The sequence below is a fragment of the Dendrobates tinctorius genome, unplaced genomic scaffold (assembly GCF_039654945.1).
Source record: "Dendrobates tinctorius isolate UK_male_01 unplaced genomic scaffold, ASM3965494v1 ptg000143l, whole genome shotgun sequence".
Lineage (NCBI taxonomy): Eukaryota > Metazoa > Chordata > Amphibia > Anura > Dendrobatidae > Dendrobates > Dendrobates tinctorius.
The window spans coordinates 46840001-46854715 of record NW_027361810.1 but is presented as its reverse complement, the minus strand read 5'-3'; the positions used below and the strand labels follow the sequence as shown (position 1 = coordinate 46854715).

The 14715-nt window shown below is 41.9% G+C and overlaps 1 protein-coding gene across 4 annotated transcripts in view; it reads left to right on the top strand.

Annotated features, from left to right (window-relative positions):
* OLA1 (Obg like ATPase 1) overlaps positions 1 to 14715 on the top strand; it is a 245157-nt gene that overhangs the window by 208597 nt on the left and 21845 nt on the right. The gene's annotated exons all lie outside the window — the stretch shown is intronic.

The window sequence follows — 14715 nt, the reverse complement described above, 5'->3', positions numbered from 1 at the left end:
CTCCCCGAGTGTTTACTAAAGTAATAGCGGAGGTCATGGCCCATCTACGTGAATCGAACATTCTGGTGATCCCCTACCTCGACGATTTTCTTATTGTAGGTAAAACGGCGAATCATTGTTCACAACAGCTACAAAAGGCAATGTCCGCCCTAGAACGGTTAGGATGGTTGCTGAACGTCAAAAAGTCTTGGTTGCAACCAATGAAAGTCCAACAATTCTTGGGCCTAACCCTGGATTCTGAAAAACAGGAATGCCGTCTGCCCCCGGAGAAGCTTGTTCGCCTCCGTTATCAGATCCTGAACGCCTCCAATAACCCCACCATGTCCCTCAGGAAAGCCATGTCCCTTCTAGGCTCTCTTTCGGCCTGTATCCCGGCAGTCCAGTGGGCCCAGTTTCATGCAAGGAAACTACAGAGAGAGGTCTTATTACATCAAAAGGTCCTTGGGGGTTACTTGGAGGGTCAGCTAACCTTGTCCCGTAACACAAGGGAGTCCCTAGAGTGGTGGTTAGACAAGGATAACTTGTCTAAAGGGGTGCCCTGGGAGTATAACGTAACCCGCATAGTCACCACGGATGCTAGTCCTTACGGTTGGGGAGCTCATATGGGTGAAATATTAGTCCAGGACCAATGGCAACATGATCAGTTAGGAATGTCATCTAATCTAAAAGAATTGACAGCAGTAGAACAGGCGGCTAAAAAGCTCCTTGTGTATCTACAGGGCCATCACGTGCGGGTGTTCTCCGACAATCAGGTCGCCGTGGCATATATCAATCACCAAGGCGGGACCCGTTCCAGACCCCTGATGATTGTAGCAGAGCGGTTGTTCCATCTAGCAGAACAATACTTTCTATCTTTAACAGCGTTGCATATAAAAGGAAGAGACAACATCACGGCAGACTTTTTAAGCCGCAATCAGCTAAAGCAAGGGGAATGGTCCCTAAACTCCTCCATATTCAATCTGATTGTTCAAAAGTGGGGATATCCAGAGGTAGACCTCTTCGCCACCAGAGACAACAGGCAATTGAAACAATTCTGCTCCCTAAATCCCAGAGAGAATCCTCTGGCGGTAGATGCCTTCCTGATAAAGTGGGACTTCAAACTAGCCTACGCCTTCCCTCCCCTATCTCTTCTACCCCTGGTGATGAGGAAAATCAGGAAAGACAGAGCGAGGGTTATAGTCATCGCTCCATTTTGGCCCAGGAGAGCATGGTTCTCATGCCTCAGGACCATGTCGGTGTCCGATCCTTGGGTTCTGCCGGACATCCCGGATCTCCTGTCCCAGGGCCCAGTCTTCCATCCTCAGGTAGCTGGCCTTCATCTGACGGCGTGGAGTTTGAACGGTCATTATTAGAAGAGAAGGGCTTCTCCGCAGACCTAGTTAACACCCTACTTAAGAGTAGAAAAATCATTACCACAAAAATTTGTCAGAATTTGGAAGAAATTCCTTCAAAACTCAGGAGTAGTCGCTGGGGATTCAGCGCCTATAATGCAGATATTAGAGTTCCTACAAAAAGGTCTGGACATGGGGCTCTCTACCAGTACCCTTAAAGTACAAGTGTCAGCCTTGGGGGCTCTGTTTAGCTGTAACATCGCTGGTAATTATTGGGTAAGCAGGTTCATTAAGGCGGCAGGTAGATCCAGGCCAATAATGAAGGATAGGTTCATGCCGTGGGACTTGAACCTAGTCCTCACTGCTATGACAGAGACCCCATTCGAACCCATCTCGTCGGCTTCCCTAAAAAACCTGTCCCTCAAGGTAGCCTTCCTGGTAGCTCTAACATCAGCCCGCAGAATAAGCGATATCCAGGCTTTATCTAGGTGTCCTCCTTATTTACAGTTCAAAGAGGATAGGGTAATACTTAGACCTGACCCAGCGTACTTGCCGAAGGTAGTGTCTAGTTTCCATAGGACACAGGAAATAGTTCTTCCATCCTTCCTCCCTAATCCAACTAACGAGAAGGAAAAGAAACTACACACCCTGGATGTCAGGAGAGGCCTCATAGAATATCTGACAGTCACCGATCCCTGGAAGAAAGATAATGCCCTATTTATCTCTCATCAAGGCCCCAGGAAAGGTTGTAGAGCATCAAAAAATACACTAGCCAGATGGATTAGAGAGGCGATTTCAATAGCATACACCTCAAAGGGCAGGTCGCCACCCGGGAAGCTGAGGGCGCATTCCACCAGAGCCATGGCAACCTCATGGGCCGAAAGATCAGAAGTCTCCATTGACCAGATTTGTAAGGCGGCTACTTGGTCCTCTCCGAGCACCTTTTATAGTCATTATAGGCTAGACCTGGGTGCTTCCACAGACCTCTCTTTTGGTATAAGGGTGCTGCAGGCTGTAGTCCCTCCCTAAAGCTGATATTACTCTCTGTAAATCTCTCAGGTGGTGCTGTCATGGACGACCGAATAAAGTCTTAGTTACTCACCGGTTAACGGTATTTTTCAGAGTCCATGACAGCACCCGTATATTCCCTCCCTTATAGTTTGATTGGGGTGTGCACGTCTATTTCTTGTATATGCTCACTGGTGGTAAAAGTTTATAATTGTAAAGAATACTGTACATAAATCATGCATTAACCTTGGAAGTCCTCTTGTGCTCTGTAATCCAACTGATGCGTGGGAGAGGTGCCACCCTTTTTGTATCTGTAGGTTTCCTGTTCCTAAGGGGTGGATCCCCTCTCTCAGGTGGTGCTGTCATGGACTCCGAAAAATACCGTTAACCGGTGAGTAACTAAGACTTTCACCACCTTACTGCATGTATAGAACAAAAAAAAATGGTCCGGCACACTTGTTGGTATAAGTGCAACGTGTAGGCGCGCATTCACACAGACACACACAACCTAGAATAAAAACAATGAATAGATACCCTGCAGTGAGTAAATAATACATGTAATAAGTGACAGAAGACTGACTGGCACATCCAAGCTAGTGTGATCAGGTGCCTACTAGGAGCGGCCACCTCCATATACAATAAACGAAAAAAGTTTATTTTAGAATACATGTAATACACACATGGTACTTAGTTGACACCATCCCACTGCAACAAGGTGCCCTCAGTCAGGGTGGTCCCTAACTCTAGTATCTCACCTCGCTTTGTGCCAGCAGGTCTCAACATAGATTGGGACAGAGAAGGACCTGACCATTTTAGACCTGTCTTTGGAAAATTATATAGGCAAGGTGCTCAGCCCAAAGGGGGTCTGCACCAAGCTATATATTAGTGAATATTTAGGGTACGCTATTACTCGTGCTCCTTTATAGGCTATGTACTAGAGATGAGCAGATCAATTCGCGGTACTCCAACCAGGCCAGTGGTAACTGATGGCTGGACAGGAATCTCTTACCTTCCAGCGATCCCAGCCAATGCTGTGATTTGCAGGGCTGGCCTGACATCATCTGTGCGACGTGACACATAGATGATGTTGCACCAGTGATGCCGGATGGTAAAAAGATTCACTGGACTCCCATCTGGCCGCCATGTGCAACTGACCTGGATGCTGGATCTGAGTCCCATGAATTGATCCGCTCATCTCTACTATGAACAACTTTTGCATAGAATATTTTTTAAGGTTCATTTTCTCCTGCGTGCGAAATTTAAGTAACTTTTCTAAATCACACTTGGCTAAAATGTTTCTACCGTTTTGCCGATGCAGAATGTCTTTAAGTCCTTTAGCTGAGTGACCGGCAAAACAAATACAAATCATCAGAGCGCCTGCCTTCTCCTGACACTTCTCTGCTCCCCTCACCCTTATTTCAGTGTTAATTTCCCTTTTTCCACCGCAGACCTTCCCTGTTTCTATCTCTGTCTCACGGAGGGCAAAGGAAGAAGAGGAATTAAGTGCATGCTAGAAGCTGTGCTAATATATGTGCTAATGAACACAGCTGCACCGTAAATAAACACACACCTCACGTTCAGCCTATATTGCTGGAAGAGACACTCCCACAGAAGAAAGATCTGAGACTTACATCAGGCTGTAATCTGCATATCAAGGTTAAAAATGAAGATTACAGAATGAGGGAATGAAGATTTTCCCCTTGCTAAAGTTGTCCATAGCCTTTAAGCTGCCATCCAGTTTGCTATTTAAAGAGCTGTGCTTTACCCCTTCTGCCATTCAGAAAAGCTAAGAGAAAGCTCATTACCCCAATAAATGTGTGCTTATATATTTATTTGATATGTCTATGTATATACATATATGCATATATACAGTACTGTGTAAAAGTTGCTTTCAAAATAGAAGTATTCAGATTATTTTTATCACTTTACAGAAGGGTGTAGCTTCACTTTTAGTCTTGCATACAGTTTTTTAAGGGTTTTTGCAGGTAGGTTGTTCCAAACATATTGGAGAACTAACTGTTAATGTCACTTGTGCAAAACCTTCTATCTCTTCATCTAATAGTAGGCAGACTTGATGTTGAGATCAGCACCCTGTGGGGCCGTATCATCACTTTTAGGACTCTCATGGCGTTGGCTGTATGCTTGGGGTCGTTGTCCTGCTGCACAATTTATTTGGAGCCAATCTGATGCCTCCATGATGGTATTTATTGATGGAGAAGTATCTTCCTGTATTTTTTAGAATTGAAGAGACCATTAATCTTGATGAAATCACCAACTCCATTTGCTGAAATGCAGCCCTAAACTTGCAAGGAGCTTCCAGCATGCTGCACTGTTGCCTGTAGACACTCATCATTTTGTCACTTGGCCTTGTTTCCATTTCAAAAGTATAGTTTTTGGCCACAATTCTTCCTTGAAGACCACTTATGGACAGCCTTCTCTGTACAAAGAGTAGGTATTGCTGAATCCCACTGGTTGCTGCCAGTTCTTGACTGACTCTGCTGCTGGACATCTCATTTCTTTAGGAAGTAAGCATGATGTGTCATTTGTTGCACTAAGTTTCGTTGGCTGACCACTGTGTCTACAGTCTTCATTGTTGCCCATTGTTGGATGCCTCAATGCTGAGAAATAAAGACGGATCCTTATCTGTCGTGCAGTACCATCAGGAAGACGTCTTATTGGCTCCAAATTTATTGTGCAGCAGGACAACGAACTCAAACATAAAGCCAATGTCAGGAAGAACTGTCCTCATTGTAAAGAAGAACAAGGGGTCCTGGAAGTGATGATGTATGGTTCTCACAGAGCCCTGATCTCAACATCATCCAGTCTGTGTGTGGGTTATATGAAGAGACAGAAAGATTTGCACACATCTACATACACAGAAGATCTGAGGTTAGTTCTCCCAACATGTTTGGAACAACTTCCCTGCCTGGTTCCTTCAAAAACTGTGTGTACCTAGAAGCATTAATAAAGGCAATGGGCGGTCACATCGAATATGGATTTGGTTTAGATTTTTATTTTGCTAGTTCAATTTGCATTTTATTGATTGATAAAAAAGTAAACTATTAATGCTTCTAATCTGGAACATTCTTACTTTGCAGCATTTTTTCTACACCTGCTTAAATTTTGGCATAGTACTGTATGTGTGTATGTAGATATGAGACCCTGGTTTTTGATCCTTATAGTGATGCATATATTAGTATAGTAGATGATTTTCATCACATTAAATCTGATGAAAATTTTATTGAGTGACCCAATTACGTTACAGTAAAAAGTGGGGGGAAAAATTACTCTATGTAAAAATGCTTTTGGATGAGATTTTTTAACCCATATTATTGACTCAACACTAGATCTTTCCATTATTCATCAGTCAGAAACCATTATTCTAACACTAATTATAGTGTGCCATGGGAATTAAGGGTGTTGGGTCTGTAACTACACGTGCAAAGAAAGCACCTTAATACATTCACCTGAAAGTGGCCTAAGGATTAAGAACCCAAGTTCTTCATAGTTTTTTTTTGTTAGTTCAGACTTTGATCAACTTGAGACCTCATGTAGATGGATGACAAGGTGGAACATCTTATGATGCCATACTAGGGAGCCATCGCTACTCCTTCTGCCACAGTATGGTCATCTGTACAGTGCCTCATCTCTTTCCTAGAACCAATGCATTTGAGGAAATTTCCGTTGTGCCTGAAGGAAAAACAATCCTTAGTGTATGTTATGAGAGACACACAAAAATGAGGCTTTGTAGTTCATAGGTAGAGATGAGTGAATGTGCTCGGACAAGCTGTTATCCAGCCATGCTCGGGTGCCAGCCGAGTGTCTTGGGCGTGCTCGAAAAATATGTTCGAGTCCCCCCGACTGCATGTCTCATGGCTGTCCAACAGCCGCAATATATGTCGAACAGCCGCGAGACATACAGGCGCGGGAACTCGAACATGTGTTTCGAATACGCTGAAGTCACTGGGTTAGCACCCGAGCATGCTCTGGTAACACCTTGTCTGAGCACATTCGCTCATCACTATTTATAGGTGACCATGCTCAATGAGACATTTTAGGACTTGTTTACACGCTGCGTTTTGTTCCTCAACTTTTTTTGGAAGGGTAAAAATCTCAGCATTTCACAGCACCAGCAAAGTGAATGAGATTTCTGAAATCTCATGAAAACGCTGATTTTTTTTTTCCATTCGGATTTGAACTATCAATGCGTTTTTTAAAATCTGTAGCATGTCAATGCTTCAATGTAAAATGAATAAAGAAGAAATATGCAGCACTCACCAATAAAGCTGAAAAACTGTGCGTCTTTGTTTCACATGAATTCCATCATCAGGTATGTGAACATGCAGGACGTTAGAGGAATGCTAAGGGAGGGAGGTGCCTGGACCCGTAGAAGCGAGTAATCGCGAAACGGTCGTTGTCAGGCAGCTCCCTCCCCTAGCAATCCTCTACGTCCTGCATGTCCACATACCTGATGATGGAATTCATGTGAAATAAAGACGCACAGTTTTTCAGCTTTATTGGTGAGTGCTGCATATTTCTTCTTTATTCATTTTACATTGAAATATTCATATTTTTTCATGCAAGCACGTCCATTTTTTGACAGAATTAAATACCGCAATACTTCAGATAAATAGCTCCGTCTGGTAATGTGGTGATTTGTGTGCCCTAGTATGCCGTTCATCTGTTTGCTCTTTGCTGGGAGCATGTCAATACTTTCAGCGTCTTTCACCCATTCATGGGAGGAAAAAAAGGGGCAAGAAAAAACTCTGTAAAAAAACAAACAAATGCAGCTATTTTACACAATGTTTTTTCCTTCCAACATTCTGGATTAAGGTGCAGAAAAATCTGCTGCAAATTCCCAACTTGTGCACATTGCCTTATAACGCCTTCTCCTGCTATGTGTTGATTGTGTTGATATCATCAGCACAGATAATTTATCAGCTGTGCGAGTTAGAACCAGCAGTATATAATGAGGATAAGTATCGGTAGCTGAATTCCAATATTTTAAGAAACCATCGACCCTGTGATTTATCCAGCAGGACAGCATTGCCCCTCCACTAATTTCTCTGGGTTCTTTTTTAGCCATGCACTCATATGCCGCCTTTATGGTGAATTCGGTGATGACGTTACCCCTCGCTTTTTGTTTGTTCCGTCTTCTGCGCTTTAGGCATCGTGTTGTACACGGAATAGGAAGAACAAGTCACCGGTATAACAGTAGACAACGCTTCCCAACCATATTTCGTATGAGAAGAAATAGCTGGTCCGATGTCAGTCACTTCAGAAACCTTTACACCTCTGCGCTCATTTGCTGCCAGAATGTAGCAGCTCTGCTTCTGCATTGTGAAGATCACCTGTCAACACTTTAAGATATTCTCCTTTGTTATTAAGCTTGTGCTTCTCTACACTGTCAGGTTTTTGCCTGTCTTGCCAATTATAGTTAAGGTACAATAGAGCATTCACCGGCTCTCAGCCTCTCAGTGGCGGCACGAAAATGATTTGTAAGTCTTTATTCATCTGAAATTCACAATAGAGGTCCCGAGGAATGCAAATAATCTCTCCAAGGACTGAGCAGAAATCCTGTTAAAATGGCAGCGCACCGCTTGCAGTCTGCGGTGCGGAAGTGTAACCCTTTCATTTACTGGAAAGCAAGAATTTAGCAGGAAAATAGTCCCATCCAGGCCGATCTGGACCAAATTTAATACATTTTTTAGGTCATGTCATGAACGTGCACGGTAACGGTAAGTATGTGCTTCTCATTCCCAATTGATGGTCTCTTGAGAAGTGCACCAAGGCCTGATAAGCCAGCCATTTTTTTATGAGTTAGCAGGACATACAGTGAATTTAAAACATGGGATTATATTCCATGTTATAAGCCAATTGTTGCTTAATATTTGCAAAAAAATGTTAATGCGTCACATGACTCCAACGTTTTTGTTGACAATTTTACATAGCAAAATCCGCCTGCTTTTCTTGCATGTCATACTAGCCATGTGATACATGACTACCAGATAGTAACATAGTTTTGAAGGCTGAAGGAAGACCTTATGTCTATCTAGTTCAGCCTATTTTTAGTGCAGCTGTTCTGCATTGTTGATCCTGTGGAAGGCAAAAAACCCAGAGAGTAGAAGCCAATTTTCTCCATAGGGAAAAAAAAATTCCTTCCCCTAAGCTGGGTCAACCATCTACCTATAATATTATGTTATTCGTAACCTTCTATACTGTTACAAGAAAAGCATCCATTCCTTTCTTAAATTCATTCAGTGAGTTGGCCATCACCACTTCCTCAGGAAGAGAATTCCAGAGCCTCACTGCTCTTATCGTGAAGAACCCTCTTCTATGCTGGTGCAGAAATTGTCTTTCCTCCAAACGAAGAGAATGCCCCCTTGTTCTTGTCACAGTCCTTGGTACAAACAGTTCATTGGAGAGATCTCTGTATTGCCCTCTGATATACTTGAACATATATATTAAGTCTCCCCTAAGTCTTCTCTTTTCTAGAGTAAATAGACCTAATTTTGATAACCTTTCTGGGTATTGTAGTGAACCAACTCCATTTATCATTTTAGTAGCCCGCCTTTGAACCCTTTCAAGTTCAGTAATGTCTTTCTTGATCACCGGCGTCCAAAATTGCACACAATACTCCAAGTGTGGTCTGACGAGTGATTTGTACAGAGGGAGAATTATGTTTTCATCTCGTGTCCCCAGACCTCTTCTAATGCATCCCATGACCCTATTTGCTTTGGTGGCAGCTGCCTGACACTGGGCACTCCAATTTAGCTTCTTATTGACTAAGATGCCTAAGTCTTTTCCTTGTCTGATTTCCCCAGCAGTTTCCGATTTAGTAAGTAATTATAGCATCTGTTTCTCCTTCCCATGTGCATAACCTTACACTTATCTGTGTTAAACCTCATTTGCCATTTTTCAGCCCAATTCTCCAATTTACTCAAATCTGTCTGTAGTTGCAAACTGTCCTCCTTTGTGGTAACTACCTTACATAGTTTTGTATCATCTGCAAATACTGATATTTTATTGTGTAAGCCATCCACTAGATCATTAATAAATATATTAAATAGTAGGGGCCCAATACAGAACCCTGTGGTACCCCACTAGTAACCCTGGCCCAATCTGAGTATGCCCCATTAATAACCACTCTTTGTTTTCTATCACTAAGCCAGCTACCTACCCATCTACACACATTTTCCCCTAGCCCAATCTTTCTCATCTTACTTACCAATCTTTTATGTGGGACAGTGTCAAATGCTTTAGAGAAGTCGAGATAAATGACATCCAATGATTCTCCTTGGTCCATTTGAGAGCTTACATCCTCATAGAAGCTGATCAGGTTAGTTTGACAGGAGCGATCCTTCATAAATCCATGTTGATATGGAGTTAAACATTTATTAACATTGAGATATTCCATAATGGTATCCCGTAGAAACCCTTCAAAAATTTTACCCACAACAGATGTTAAGCTTACCGGCCTATAGTTTCCAGGTTCCCTTTTACACACCTTTTTGAATATTGGTACCACATTTGCTTGCTGCCAATCAAAAGGAACAGACCCTGTTTCTATAGAGTCTTTAAATATAAGGAATAGAGGCCTGTCTATCACATTACTTAACTCCCTTAATACCCGAGGGTGAATGCCATCAGGGCCTGGTGATTTATCAATTTTAATCTTACTAAGGCGGTTCTGCACTTCTTCCTGGGTTAGGCAGGTAATACTTAATGGGGAGTTTACATTATCACTCTGCATTTCCCCTGGCAAATCCTTTTCCTGTGTGAACACTGTTGAGAAAAAAGTATTTAAAACATTTGCTTTTCCCACATCGCTCTCTATGATTTCACCCTCATTGTTCTTTAAAGGGCCGACACCATCAATTTCAATCTTTTTACTGTTTATATAATTAAAGAATAGTTTGGGGTTTGTTTTACTTTCCTTAGCAATGAGTCTCTCAGTTTCCACTTTTTGCTAAATGTATTTGCTTTTTACACATTTTATTTTTTTCTCTATAACTTTTTAATGCTTCTTCATTGCCTTCTTGTTTTAGCTTCCTAAATACCTTTTTCTTGTTATTTATTGCCCTTTTTACATCCTTCTTTAGCCACATTGGTGTTCTCCTGTTCCTAGCCCTTTTATTTCTGTACGGTATGGCTAGCTCGCAGTGGGTGTGTAAAACTGATTTAAATATTTCCCATTTATTTTCTGTGCTCCTATTTTTGAGGACATTGTCGCAATCAATTCGGCGAAGGTCCTTTCTAAGCTGATCAAACTTTGCTTTCCTGAAATTCAGCGTTTTCGTAACCCCCTTCCAGGGCACCTTACTGAAGGACAAGTGGAATTGTATTATGTTGTGGTCACTGTTCCCTAGGTGCCCATCGACTCGGACTTCTGTTATTCTATCTGGCCTGTTGCTTAAAATTAAGTCCAGAAGGGCTGTCCCTCTAGTTGGGCCCTGCACAAGTTGTGACAGATAATTATCCTTGGTCACTGACAGAAATTGGTTTCCTTTCTGAGATATGCAGGTCTCAGTTTCCCAGATAATCTCCAAAGTGTCTCAGGAGCTGTTTTTCATCAACAGGCCACATGTTGCTGGTGCTGGCCTAAACGTGCCACCGTGTCCTGCAGCGTCTCCGATCTTGTCTCTGATCGAGCACATCTGGGACGTTATTAGTCAGGAATTGCAAAAGAAGCTGCCAGCAGCGCATCTTTATGATTTGCCCACATGCATTCAGCTTTCAACCATCAATAACCTTATTGATAGCAGCCAGGGGCTGTAAGTGGAGGGATTTCAGCATTTGGCATACTCCATACTAAATAAATCGAGATGTTTTGAAAATTTTGTTTCCATTGTTTATCATTTGCATATCAGTAACATGTCTATCCATCCCATGATTTCCATAATTCTTCAATCCTTCCTTCTTGGGGTTGCAATTTTAATGTTGAGGAGAGTGTTTTAACCTGCCAAGACTGTTACAGCTTTTTTTTCTTGTAAAATATCAAATATACTTTAAGAAAGTATTTATTTTAATTATTTTACTCACTGATATAGCGCCATTAATTCCATATCGCTGTACAGACATCATCACTGTCCCCATATGGGCTCACAATCTATGTGCTCTATCAGTCTTTGGAGTGAGGGAGGAAACCGGAGAACCCGGAGGAAACCCACACAAAACACAGGGAGAAACATACAAACTCCTTGCAGATGTTGTCCTTGGTGAGATTTGAGCTCAGGACCCCAGCGCTGCAAGACTACAGTGCTAACCACTGAGCCACAGTGTTGTCCACAAAGAGAAATTCAGTGCTGGAAGGCCTGCATTCTTACGCTATATTCACACGTTGCGTTTTTGCAGCATTTTTTATGCAAATTTTCTGCTGCGTTTCACCCGACCAGCAAAGCCTATGAGATTTCAGAAGTCTCATTCACACACCAAGTTTTTTTTCCTGTTTTGTCAAAGAGCTGTGTATCAGATTTTGATGCGTGTTTAGTGCCAAAACCTGATGAAATTGAATCAGATTATTTTTTTATGCCCTAAATTTTATCAGTGTGCACAAGAGACAAATATAAACTGATAAAATGCAGTAAAAAAAAAAAACACAGCAAAACCTGTTTTTTTAAGTTTCTTACTGCAAGAGAGCAGGTTTTGGCTTCCAGAAAAAAAACACATTAAAAATGTAACCTGTGAACATAGCCTTAAAGGGGTTGTCCAGTCCAAATCTATAAGTCTGCAGTAACTCTGTGTGACTGCACACTTATGAATCCAACCAGCACATCGTGTGCGTTTGGGAGATTCATAAGTCTAGTGTCACACAGATTGACATCAGACTTACCCATTTGGACTGGACAACCCCTTTAAATCCTCCTTTAATGTCGCAATTCCTATTCCAAGTAGGTACCTTCCATAAGGTGCAACTCTACAAAGGCCTCTCACTGAGCCAAGCCAGTTGTCCTGATTTGTACTGATGAGGGGCAAACATCCTGAAACACGTCTCTGCAAATAGTTTCTGGTTTAGCTTCTCATCCTAAGTCTTGTGGGAAAGGCCTTTAAAGGGTAGATATTGACTTTTAGGATTGCTACATCCAATAGGTGGCACTAGAGTTCAAACCCTTTTATTTTTTTTCATATTTAAATTTTCAGGGAGCATTGCATGACCTTTAAGTCTCCTTCAACCTCCCTGGCTATCTCCATAAGGAGAACCCCAGGTTAATTATGGGTATTTATCGTTTTTCATGTTAATGCTCATTTACAACATTTCCGATTACCGTATATCAAGATTTTAGGTATGTTGTCTGGTTAGAAGTGATACAACTAATATGGAATACTGTACAGTTGCATGTTGCCCCGGTTCGAGCAGTATGAATCAGCAGACCCATTAGATGTAATATTACAGTATAATAAAGTACAGGACAATTAGAAAACTGGAATTAAAGGGTTTTTCCAGGCACCAGATGTTTATGACATACCTAGATCATCAATTTCAGATCTATGGGGTTCAACACAAGACACCCCCACGATCAGCTGATATACGGTAGGCTGTGGTGGCGGCTGGATCTAAACACAGCAATGTTCAGGCGGGAAATTCAAGACCCACCTCTAGGACCACCCAAGACTCCCCACTTTTGGGCAAGGTTTGTTTTCACCCCATCCCTTTGGCTCTTTGGTTAGCAGGACCGTCCTGGAGAAATTGGGACTGTTAGCAAGCATGCCTATACCATGCATATCATTAGTATATAGTGTCCGCAGACTATAACGCGGCTTCATCACTCGTGTCTATCAGAAATACTCATTGCTAGTAGCCGATGACGTGGATTCATGTGACCAGGATTGTAAATTGTGTGGTGTGTAAACAGTGACATAACTGCAGCTTTGAAAACCTTGTTCTGCAATTATCATTACAAATGATATATATAAAGCGAGATTCCGATTGAGATAATGTATGCAAATTTCTGTTTTTCTTTAGCAGAAATCTGAGCTTTTGCTAAGCCCAAGTTATATATTATTTCATTAACCTCCAGTAGCTGCCGCAGCTTAGCTTGCGATCAAACCCCTGTTATTGCATTGTTCAAAATGAGACGTTTAGTGGCGCCGCTTCTGTAATTTCTAAATTCTATTGTTTCATTTATATATGCGTGAGATGAAATATATATGTATCTGTTCACATCTGTAGGAGACCTGTACTGGGTGTAAACTAGGATTGTCCCTGCCTAACAGTGGAGACTCATTTTTGTAGACTTTTTTAAAAAAAAATTTTTATAGTATTTTATATTTTCTAATAGCAACTAAGTACTTTACTAGAGGTAATAAGGGGAATCCAATATTTGATTCATACAAAAAAATCTCTTACAGAAAAAACTCCACTCCTGTCCACGATCTGTGTTTTAGAAAACCCCTGTTCCCCGGCTGCAATTTGTGTTTAAAAAAAGTCATTTATTCACCCTTCCCTGGTCCAGCGCCGCTGTCGCCTTGTCATCACGTAGATGGCGCTGCAAGCAATCATTGAGCTGAGCAGCACTTCCCGTCTACTCATTCAGAGCTGGTGAGCACAGTCACTGGCTGCAGCGCTGTCGGTGTGACATCAGCGCCGCAGGCAATAACAGATACTGGGAGTGGGGCGGAGACTTGGTGCTGTACCAGGGAAGAGTGAGTAAAGCACAGTTTTGTTTTTTAAAACCACTGGACCAAGGGGAGAGAGGTTTTAAAAAACTGGAAAATCCCTTTATGCACCCTTCATTTTAATGGGATTAGGCTGCATTTAACGACAGCCCTCATACAAGATTTGGTTCTGAAACTGGAAAGAAAGACTTATTTTTTTCTAATTCTGGACATCCCAACAGTTGTCCTTGCAGATGTGGTGTTAAATTAGTTCACTGTTTGGGCTCAACAATTTTCTGTATATAGGTGCTCGGTTTGCTTTGAGATGCCAACCCAAAAGCCGCTATTGCTCCCCTCGATGTGAGACTTCAACTCTACTGTTGAACCCATCTCTAAAGATGGCCTACATTGGCCCAGTTACTTTTTATCTGCAGTTGAATATTCCAGTTTATGTGACAAACTAAACCTCAGCAGATTGATTACTGTGGGGCTTTGTGAGGCCCATACATGTCTGGAGGGAAAATATCCCCAAAAGGGTCAATTGTTTACTACCTTTCTAACTAGAATACCTATATAGAAATATGCAAGGCTCAAAATCAATAAAAAAAATATTCTTTATTGAATAACAAAGTACTTAAAAACATACAAAAGCCAGACATATAAAATACTAGCGGTAGGTAAGTGAGGAGAACCAAAATCCCTTGCGGGAATAGGAGAGATCAATGCAGAGGACAAAGTCAAAAAGTACAAACTAAAATAGCCAGTGCTGTATAAGTTAAGG